The following is a 12,204-nucleotide window of genomic DNA, read 5'->3' on the forward strand; positions in this document are numbered from 1 at the left end:
CAACATAAGGCAGTCATGGCGTTCCATAAAATTGAATGTTTTTTCCATCCATATCAGTTAACAGGTGTGAAAAATTTGAGATCTATAGTAGAATTTCGTTTAATAAAAAGCCTCCGAATTATACTTTGAATTATTTTGTCCATCAGGACATTTTATTGGACACGGGAAAACTGACGATGTTTTTAAAGTAACACCGCAGTTACATAATGATGACTTCAGAGAGCTTCTTTAGGACATGTATATATTTTCTGATATTATTAAAATCCATTTTTAACCGTTAAATCTTATAAAAAGTGAAGGCAGAAAGTTTGTGTACGGCTTGAGTAGCTAATTTGGACATTTTTTCTCTTCCATCTCTAAACTCTTCTGATGATCTTCCTTCTCTAACAGTAAAAAACGTCTAAAACCCCATTTTACGTTATAGGTATACAATACAGTTGTAAAATTATATAACATTCTACTTACTATTTAATCCGCACTGGGATTTCAAAGACGCGCACAAAATTGTAACAGCGGAACACCCTTAAAATGACGTTATAGGCATCGAAATGAGCAGAGTTTTTCATTACATAATGTACAAAGCACAAACTCATCTATGTTCTCGATTTCTTTGGTTTATTTCCTTTCGAATGATATGCAGAACATGGATATTTATTGTATAGGAAAAGAGCTTCAATTTGAATAACCCGCCATCTATCGTATATTTCCAAAGAGACACCAATACCGTGCGCAACGTCTTAATCACTTAATTAGTTATATTTCAAATAGAAAAAAAAAGCGTTTCACCTTTTGAGAATACTAATGCAGGAGTTCCGCAAGGCTCTGTATTGGGTCCCCTACTATTCCTTATTCATGTATATGACATAGCTGGTAATTTGATAAGACCAACTCGATTGTGTGCTGATGAAATATCCCTTTCTTTTTAAAGTAATAGTCCTTACACAATAGAGGATGTCTTAAATAGCGATTTAGAACAAATCTTAGCATGGTCTTAAGATTGGCTTATTGATTTTAACCCTTACAAGACAAATGCTATGCTATGGTTGTACTCAACAGAATTCCGACAATTTAGAACATGTTTAGTTAGAAGCAGGAATATTAGTAACTGGGTTGCCCGTGTTTGCTTGTCGGGAAGTTATACATTTTAAGTGAAACAAGCTGAAATCTGCTAGTGGACAGAAGAAAGTCCAGAAAGCTCACTATGTTCTATTCTTTATATAATGGGACTGCCTCTACGATTTAATGCCACTTTTTGGTCAAATGTCTAATTATAATTTGCGAAACAATTATGTGATACCCAGTTCGAGATAGATTTAACCAGAAAATCCTTTTTTTTTCGATCTACTACTATTGAATGGAATAGCCTAAACCCCGACATACGTACGTCCAGAAATATGAATATATTTAAACGAAAGATGAAGTGTAAATTGATACAGACACCTAAGGTGGCGTAGCTAGGCATATTTTTTTTTAGTGTACGCCCGAACTTCGAAGAGGCGCCTAGTGGCCGCAACATACCCCAGCGTGTCCGTGACAGAGCTAGTGTACACGGGTTCCAGAGATCGAAGCCCCCCCCCCCCCCCCCGAAGCTCACGCGTTATCAAGAAAGATATACCGGTATCATCTTTTAAAAAATCATCAATAGCAACATACTTCGGAGACGTATTTGTTTATTTCTTATCTTTACTGTATGCAAAGTAAAGTAAAAGAGACTTCCATAGATTTGTTAAACCACATTTCAAAAGAAATTGGAAAACTGAGCCGGAAGTATTTCTAAGACACTGATTTTTCCTGTTCTATGTAGTTTTCTTACTGGCAAAAATGGAAAAAGATTTTATAAATGCTGTCAGGCACCGACCATTGAAAAACAATCGATCTGTTTAAAAAAAGAAATGAAAATAACTGTTTGTTTTTTGTTTTTGGCAAATTAGTAAAATGACCGTTTGATTTAAAATCATTTGAAAATATTATGAAATAGATTAATGATAATAATTTATTTACATGTGAAAAAGCTAGACTTTGCGGCGTAGGGATGTAATTGAGTGGTTTTGTGTGCAATAATTTCCCATTATTTCGGCAGTGAATATCTGCAAGTATTTCATTATGTTGTTTGATTTACACATTATAACAAAACTAAGAATATGACGGATAAATTTATAGTTAGCTGTTTAACATCCAGTGGCAACTATTAGATGCAAGTAATCGTTGTAAATATAACGAAATTTGATAAGACTGTCGTACAAGTGAGAGGTTTAGCGCTATAAAACCAGGTTCAATCCACCATTTTCTACATTTGAAAATGCCTGTACCAAGTCAGGAATATGACAGTTGTTGTCCATTCGTTTGATGTGTTTTGTCATTTGATTTTGCCATGTGATTAGGGACTTTCCGATTGAATTTTCCTCGGAGTTCAGTATTTTTGTGATTTTACTTTTTAGATGTATTATTAGGAGGACCTTTAAAATGTTATAAATATGAACAAGGACATCCTTTGTTATGCAAACATGAGTATCACGGCACAAGCGATGACCTTTAGACCCTGTGTAGCATATGTATATTAAGGGTTGCTCCGAATAAAGGGGATATAGATACAGGAAAATAAAGTAAAAAAAAATATAAAATAAGAATAGAGTATAACGGGCAAAATAAAAAATAGAGGAAAATGGTCTTAGAAAATTTAAGAATAGAGGGAAACGGTCTAGTTTTTGTTGTTAGAAAATTCAAAAATGAAGACGCTCAATTATGATTTTACTTAAGAATTCGAAATTTTTCATTTGCCGGACGCGCTCTTTTTTGATTATTAACACTGGACACTTTTAATTTGCAAAACACTCATTTGCAAATCCGCCGCCGCCTCTCCTTAGACCTACAGTGTCGTGTAAATAACCAAAATGTGCGGAATTACATGGGATTCAATTATTTCATTGCTTTTCTGCTGTTATTATTATATATATTTTGTAATTTGATTTAGAAAAACATGGGATTTTCAATATCCCATGGGATAGGGCAAATCCCATGGGATTGACCATTATCCCATGGGATTTTGGTTAAATCCCATAGGATTTTTTTGGGTCCCATGGGATAATTGTAGTCCCATGGGATATTTGTTGTCCCATGGGACAAAAAAAATCCCATGGGACTATAATTATCCCATGGGATTTTTAATATCCCATGGGACAAAATAAAATCCTATGGAATTCAAATTATAAATATACAGTAATGTGTATGTTACAATGAATTCTGTTTGGTAGTAAAAAGTTTATAATATATATATGAGTGTATTTTGGTTTTTTTCATTTTGTCACAAACATGTTTTGAATTTGTTTATATGACAATAAAGATTATTATTATTTTGGAAATATAATAATATTTAAAGTCAAAAAATAAAATCCTTTAACTGAAATAAAATGATGACGTCTTAATAAAAGAAAAAAATATTGATTTGAAATCTTTGTCTTCTTTGTTTTATTATGAAAAATAGAACTGAAAAAAATATTTCATATTCTGACTGAATAAATTGACAAAGCACAGTTAATAGTTTACTCTTTTCATGAGGTAAAGTTTTCTTTGTTATAGTTCCATTGCAATACATGAATATGCAAACGATTTGAATCTTATTCCTTTGTGGTGTTCATAATATTACATTTATATTTGTAAATTTATAAAATAAACACTTTTCCTGTTAATTTTTAGTTTTCTTGTTTCAGCTTGCTATGAACAATTATTCAGTCCACTATATAAGAGTCAAGTAAATAAATTATTTCATCCACTAGAATACTCCTACAATTCTTAGACAAAACATTTTTGCAATCTGTTCTTCAAAAATCTTCCTCCGTACATCTTTATTGGATGGAGCAATTTAAATGAGTGGACAAAGCAAGTTCATTTGGACAACAAAATACTAATATATTTTTTCATTCCTCCTTTCTTTCAATTGATAATTACGTTGTTGCATTTACATGATTAAGTTCTTGAGCATCTATGATCATGATGATATGACTCCTTTTTGTTTATAGTCATTATGTTGAAATTTCCTCTTTCTTATGTAGGAAAAAAAACACATTCCATTTCAAATTAATAAAAAAGTCACACTATGTAGAAAAATATCAACTTTAAGTTTGCTGTTCAGTATTGACCTGTTGAATGATGATCATGAAAATCAAGATGTCTGACCTACAAATACACAAAACTCAAAAATTATAAATGAAGAGAAATACAGCAATAAAATGGCTATTTTATCATGTTTATGTACATTTTGATAAAAATTTCATTTGAATATTTAAAATTGTAAGAACTCTTATTTCAGTGCTTTGTGTCTATGGTTTTCATATTAGTTGTTTTTTGTGCCTTGTTGCAGTCTTTTGAGTTAAGCCAATTGCAACAAACAGTTTGTTCAAATGTTGTGCTGTTATTAAAACCACTGTCCCAGGTTAGGGGTGGGTTGGGTGCTCACTAAATGTTTATTTTATTAGTTGATATTTGCTTTGAATCAGCTGTCAGTAACTGTGAGTACTAATAGATCTGTATGTTGAGTTTTTTGTTAAAGGGAAAGAATAAATTTCCAGCCACATCCGGTCTGTGTTTTTGGTAGCTGTTTTTCTGCTTTGTTGCATTCTAATGAGTTAATAAAATTGAGAATGAAAACGGGAATGTATCAAAATAACCTGACCCAAGAGCAGAAAAAAACCCTTTTCAAGTGATTTTATAGTGAACTGACACTTACACCACTGTCCTTAATTAGAGGAGGATTTGGCACCAGCAAACATGTTAAACCTTGCCACATTTTGTAAGTGTCTGTCCCAAGTCAGGGGTCTATTATTCAGTGGTTGTCAATTGTTGCTATATATCATATTTGTTTTTTGTTTATTGTTTTGTGCAAAAATCAGGCACTTAGCTTTCACCTTTGTGGTGTTTCCCCCAAGCATGTTTAGCATGGATAGACACCATGCCCTTTTTAAATGACACCATGCCCTTATTGAAATGTTTTCCATTTGTTATTTCATGGCCTTTTATGGATTACTATGCAGTATAGGGTTTGCTCATTGTCGAAGGCTGTACAGTGAACTAATTTTGTTAAATATAATGTCATTTGATCTCTATTGGAGAAAAGTCTCATTGGCAATCGTACCGCTTCTTATTTTTATATCAACCCTGCCATATTTTGCCTGTCATTATTTACAGGTCATCATTGGCCTCTAATAAGTAATTGCATTGCTTACATCCACTTATTTTCATAATAATCATTATTCAAGGGCAATAACTTTTATAGAAGTGGACTTACCATTTAGGCTTTGTTGACGTCTGTAAATCTATTTTTGTTGATAATTTCTTTTGTTTATAGTTTCCCTTTATCTTTAATGTTCTTGCCCTACACATAAAAGGGTAAACATTATCATTTAATGACAATAACTACTATTATATAATGAGTAGGCAACTGACAATTTTGGATCATTTGTATCTTGTCTTGCTCATCATTTTTGCTTGATATTATCAATATTCTATGAAAATGAGGTCACAGTAATATTAAACTTGGCAGACAGACATCTTCTTATTTTTATATGACACCTTGCAGTCATGCCATACACCAACAAATAGACATATGCTTATAATATCTGATAAAATGCTCCGCTTGGTGCAGCTTCATACGACCGTAGAGGTAAAACCCTGAATAGTTGGGGCAAGTATGGACACAACATTCAAGCTTGATACAGCACTGAATTTGGATTGTGATTAAATATTTGACACAGCATAGGTTTCTGACACAGAATGAATGTGGTCTAAGAACTTAAAAAATTTTAATTTACCTATTCAAACCATATCATTATTATTTGCTTTTATATATAAATCAGAAATAACCAATTTAAAATGGAAAATTTTAAAGAAAAAAAAAAGGAAAAAAAGGGAAAAAAAAATCCCCCCCCTCAAATATTTTGAACCCCCTTATGATTCATCACCCCAAACTCAATCCCAGCCTTCCCTTTGTGGTATGGTACCTTGCAGTACAATTTCAGAGAGATCCATACACTTATACACAAGTTATTGTCTGGAAACAGAAAAATGCTTGTTTTTTTTTTTTGCCCCTTTTTGGCCCCAAATTCCTAAACGTTTAGGGCAATTACCCCCAAACTCAAACCCAGCTTTTCCTTTGTGATATGGAACCTTGTAGTACAATTTAATAAAGATCCATTCACTTACACACAAGTTATTGTCCTGAAACTAGAAAAATGCTTGTTTTTTGCCCCTTTTTGGCCCCTTATTCCTTAAATTTTGATTTTTTACCCCCAAAATCAATCCCAGCCTTCCCTTAGTGGTATGGTACCTTGCAGTACAATTTCAGAGAGATCCATACACTTGAACACAAGTTATTGTCTGGAAACTAGAAAAATGCTTATTTTTGGCCCCTTTTTGGCCCCTTATTCCTAAACGTTTTGGGCAATTACCCCCAAACTCAATTCCAGCTTTCCTTTTGTAATATGGAACCTTGTAGTACAATTTTAGAAAGATCCATACACTTACACATAAGTTATTGTCATGAAACTAGAAAAATGCTTGTTTTTTGCCCCTTTTTTTGCCCCTAATTCCTAATATTTTGAGGCAATTACCCCCCAAAATCAATCCCAGCATTCCCTGTGTGATATGAAACCTTGTGGTACAATGTCAGAGAGATCCATACACTAACACACAAGTTATGTCTGGAAGTTACAAAAATGCTTATTTTTGGCCCCTTTTTGGCCCCTAATTCCTTAACTGTTGCTACCATAACCCCCAAAATCTATCCTTATGGTAAAATTTCATAGAGATCCATTCACTTAAACTAAAGTTAGAGTGCGAAAACCAATGTGTATTGGGACGACGACAACGCCAACGTCATACCAATATATGACCGCAAAAATTTTTTGCGGTCGTATAAAAAACCAAGAATACTTAGCATTCACCAAAGAACCATAAAATGCGATCATGGTTATATGAATCTGCCAGACAGACATGCACACCTTACAATCGTTACATCTGCCAAATATAATTTACCTGTTGCTTAAAGCATATGATAAACTGACAAAACAATGCAAACTTTTCATTGACCAATGAACCATGAAAATGAGGTCAAGGTCATATAAAACATGCCAGACAGACATGTGCATCTCACAATCATTCCATTCACCAAAAATAGGGGCCTTATTCATGTTATTGCTTACAGTATCCGAAAAAAACCACAAAAACTAAACATTGTCCAATGTACTATGAAAATAAAGTCAAGGTAAGATGAAACTTTTCAGTCAGACATATGCACCTTACAATCATTCCATACACCAAATATAGTTGACCTATTGCTAATTTGAAAATAAGAAAATAGAAAAACTGACCAAAAAACAAAAAAATAACATTGAGCAATGAACCATAAAAATGAGGTCAAGGTCGAATAAAACATGCCAGACTAACATGTACATCCTTAAAAATTTTCATACACCAAATATACTTGACATGTTGCATACAGTATTAGAAAAACTGGACATTTTTACCTAGGAATAGTGATGTCATGGACTTTGGGAAAATTAGGCTGGGGACATAAATTACTGACATCGGACTAAATATACTAGTAAATTCTGTATCCATGGACTTTTTATACTAGCTATATTTGTCTGACCAGACAATTTATCTCTTACACTAGTTCTCAGAGAGACATGTCACCTTACCTTGACACAATATTCTGGCTCTGAACAAACCAGTATTTGCTCTTACTCCTTAATAATACTGCGTGCTTAGGGGAGAAGCAGCAAATACCAACTTTAAAGTCTTTGGTTTTACCCGGTTGGGTTCAAAATAAACAACCTTCTGCATGTGAGGTGAACACGCTACCATGAGACCAGGCAGTATAATATAAGGAGTTTACCCAAGATTTAAAGTTTCCAAGTTTTTGCAAAAACTGGATCAAAATCATCATTGAAAAGCAATAACTTTTTAATAAGATTTAAGTTTCTCTTTAATTATTACAGTTTTCGAGATAAAAAGGCAAATTCAAGAAATATGAAGAAAAAAAAAATGGTGAAAATCTGTATTTAAGGCAACAACTCCTATGAGTCAGCTGCCAGTTTTGATGCAAATGGACAGTACATTTTTTTTTCAACATTCTGAACATTTCTACCCTTGTCAGATATTGTCTATCTATTTTAGCCTTTTGTAGCTTATAACGCAGTTTGGCTTTTTAGCCCATTGTTGAAATCTGTACGGTGACCTATATAGTTGTTAACTTCTACGTTTTTAGTTTCTGTTGAAGAGCCGTCACATTGGCAGTGATACCATATTTGTATATGTTTTTGTCATGTAGGTGTAAGGAGACAACCTTTTGATTTTCTGGGGGGATAAAGGGGGAGACAGATTTTTTATCACCTGGCCTGGTAAGTTTTTCAGGGTTCGTAAGGATAGAAAACCCGGCAAATTGTAACAAACCCCTGTGGTACGACCATATTTGCCAAAAGATAAGTCCAAATAATTAAGACGTCTTGCAAGGCTATTTTAACTTTTTTCTGGGCACGTAATAGGCAAAGTTGTGACTGAGTGCAGAAATATGAAGATAGATAGATAGAAAAATTATAAAGGGACATAACTGAAGAACGGTAAAAGTGACGCTACCCAAATTTGAACTTGATCTGAGTTTTGTGGTAATAAGCATTGTGTGCAAGTCTCATAATATTTGGTTGAGGCTAACTTAAGTAGAGAACAGAAACTAAAAATTCAGCAATTTTTCTATTTGTAAACACGCATAACTCTATAGCTAGAACGGTTGTGTATAAGTTTTATAACATTTGGTTGAGACAAACTAAAGTTAGAGAACGGAAACGAAAAATTCAGCAATTTTTATGTTTATAAAGGGACATTACTCAAGAATGGTAAAAGTGTCGCCACCAAATTTCGTACTTAATCTGTATTATGTAGCAATAAGCATTGTGTATAAGTTTCATAACATTTGGTTGAGGCAAACTAAAGTTAGAAAACGGAAACAAAAAATTTGTACTTGATCTTAGTTTTGTGGTAATGAATATTGGGTATAGGTTTCATAATGTTTGGTTGGGGCAAACTTAAGTAACAGAATGGAAACTAAAAATTTGCAATCATTCAATTTATAAAGGGGCATAACTCAATAATGGTTAAAGTGACACTACCCAAATTCAACTTGATCTGTGTTTTATCAGTGGAAGTCAAAATTAAACATTGCATTGTATAAAGCATTGATTGTAGTTGATTCAACTATAATAATGGACAAAGGAAGATAATTCCAATTTTAAAAATTACTTGATATTTAGAAGAAAATAAAAATTTTGCAATTTTTCCATTTATAAAGGGGCATAACTCTAGAACGGTTAAAGTGACGCCACCAAAATTCAAACTTGATCTGTGTTTTGTGGTAATAAGCATTGTGTATAAGTTTTATAACATTTGGTTGAGGCAAACTCAAGTTAGAGAACGGAAACTAAAAATTTTGCAATTTTTCCATTTATAAAGGGGCATAACTCTAGAACGGTTAAAGTGACGCCACCAAAATTCAAATTTGATCTGGGTTTTGTGGTAATAAGCATTGTGTATAAGTTTTTACTTTAACATTTGGTTGAGGCAAACTCAAGTTAGAGAACGGAAACCAATTTTGGGACGTACGGACGTATGTACGTACAGACGGACAAGGGTAAAACTTAATGCCCCCACCGCTACGGCGGGGGCATAAAAAAAATAAAATAGCCTTGCTAGACGCTGAGACTACTATAACACATAGTTATAGTAGTCTCAGCTAGACGTCATAATTATTTGGACTACCAAAAGATGTAACCTAATTCTTACTTGTTTGGGGAAGAGGGGAATAACCGAACCAATATTATTCAATCTAAATCAGTGAACTGAATTATTGTCTTCTGCAGTAGTCCGAGTTGACATCTGTAACTAATCATGCAAATTGATAGTCAACAGTATACCTTTTTCAGAATGTCAGTTCACAAAGAATCACTGGTGATAGGGGAGTGTAACCGATAAATTGATCCTGAATCAGATAAGATTTTCCAAGGACGCATAACTAACACAATACGTCCTTGGATTTTCCCAGTAACGGAGAACCCCTTTCTTTGAGTGAATATAAATAGTGACGGGGGTCTCACAAATAAATTTAAATCTGAATTACAGGAACATCGATTAGCAAAGTAAACTTACATATTAATCTCGAAGTTATTTACGGTAAAGACAGAATTAAAGTATTATACATTTGTGTATTTTACTCGGGTGGGGGGGGGGGGGGGGGGGGGGGGCACTTCCTATATACAAGGTGATAGGACGTGCCGCTGGAATATGTCACTTTTCCCAGCTTGAAAATATGGGAATAGGTGGGGAAAACTATCAGAAATAAATGATAAGGTCCAATTACTTGTATATGAAAAGCCCTGTCATTTTTTCAAAGCCGAAAGTCTCGCCGTAAGTAAACATTACATACAGAATCTTAGCCTTAAATATTCCACTTTTCCAACACACCCCACGAAAACCAACCAATATGGGAAAAGGTTACAATTTTACCCATGCAATATATGAAAAGGTATACATTTTTAAGATCTAAATTATATGAATAGGGTGGGGTAACAGAACCCCAACGACATCCCCTACCTAGCACCTATTGAAGTGCCCTTCCCCCACCGGAGGTATTTTACTGCTACAAGATACGATTTGATTTGCTAATCACGCACCCGTTGATGAGCAGAGAACCATACTTTCAAGCCAGGGGCAGTCTATACTAACAGTTAGTATAGAAAGTCCCTGTAAAAAGGCAGGCAAATCCTAACAGTACTGTAACTTAATGATACATGTATATCAAGTTACAGCACCTCACCCAGCACAGTTAGCACACTGGTGTGTGTCAGTCTTATAATATAAAACTGCGTAGGTTCATATCGTTTGATTCAACGCTTTTTCGGATATTTTTTAGGACCGTTGTCAACTTGACAAAATTTCCTTCTAGATACTAGCTTTTGATCATAAACAAGCTTCTGTCCAAGTTTGGTACAAACCCAGGATAGTTTAAGAAAGTTATTAAAATTTTAAAAATTTTAACCACAGTGTGAATGTAATATTTACCAGCAGAAAAACTAAGTCCATTTATAAGTAAATTTACGGAAAAAATGGAATTTTATTTTTACAAAATTTATTTCTGGATACTATCTTATGATCATAAACAAGCTTCTGTGCAAGTTTGGTAGAAATCCAGGATAGTTTAAGAAAGTTATTAAAATTTCAAAAACTTTAACCACAGAGTGAATATTTGTGGACGCCGCCGACGACGACGCCGACGGAATGTAGGATCGCTATGTCTCGCTTTTTCGACTAAAGTCGAAGGCTCGACAAAAAAAAACGTGTTATAGAAGCCTCTTATGTTACCTGAAAAAAAATACAATTAATTATTATAACACATAACACCAAACAAAAGATCAAACTATAAAGACCAGTGATTACGTAACTTTAATCAATCAGGATATGATTGAATTAAGTGATCACGAGTGACATTACCTTAGTTCACAATCATTAGACAATTGTTGAATAAACAAACTAATTATAGACTAATGATTTGATAAAACAAGTCAATATGATGAGTTAAATTTTATAGGTTCCATTGGACTGTAAATATTTATTAAGCTTTTCTGTGTGTGAATTAAATAAAATAAAAATCGCCATGACGTTCAAAGTTATCATGGAAAATAACTTCATATTAATATGTTGACGCTGCTATATAAACAGACACAATCACACTCATTTTCGTATCGATTTAAAATAATTCTTTGACTGGTACTCCAATAATTCACTTACCTGTTGTCATCCATCATTTTTACAAATTCCATTTAAATAAATACTGTTAAAATTTGTTACAAAATCCTCCAAAGTCAATATAGTTTATTCATATTTTATTATGGGGCCGGATCGACGTAGGGACGGATCGACGTGGGCCGGATCGACTTGGGACGGATCGACTTTGGGCCGGATCGACTTGGGGCCGGATCGGTTTGGGGACGGAACGACCGGATACCGTGTCGCTTTGGCTAAAAAGGGGGCATTAGTTTTTTTTCTTGGGACAAAAAATTGTTTCTATCTTTATTAAAAAAAAAAATTAAGACCAATCATAAACTTTTTTTTCAAAACTCAGTGTCGTATTTTATTGTTTTCCCAACAATTTTTAATAAAAGC

The 12,204-nt window shown here is 33.7% G+C and overlaps 1 long non-coding RNA gene across 1 annotated transcript; it reads right to left on the reverse strand.

The window, feature by feature from the left end:
• Positions 1–3,447: 3,447 nt before the first annotated feature.
• LOC127704749 (uncharacterized) lies at positions 3,448–10,042 on the reverse strand. Its single transcript, XR_007983479.1, has 3 exons — positions 9,960–10,042; positions 5,282–5,368; positions 3,448–4,173 (listed from the first exon to the last, which is right to left on the reverse strand). It is a non-coding gene; the product is annotated as an uncharacterized LOC127704749 (long non-coding RNA).
• Between the last annotated feature and the right edge of the window lie 2,162 nt (positions 10,043–12,204).

Source organism: Mytilus californianus, unplaced genomic scaffold, assembly GCF_021869535.1.
Source record: "Mytilus californianus isolate M0D057914Y unplaced genomic scaffold, xbMytCali1.0.p SCAF_6, whole genome shotgun sequence".
In the NCBI taxonomy this organism is placed as follows: domain Eukaryota; kingdom Metazoa; phylum Mollusca; class Bivalvia; order Mytilida; family Mytilidae; genus Mytilus; species Mytilus californianus.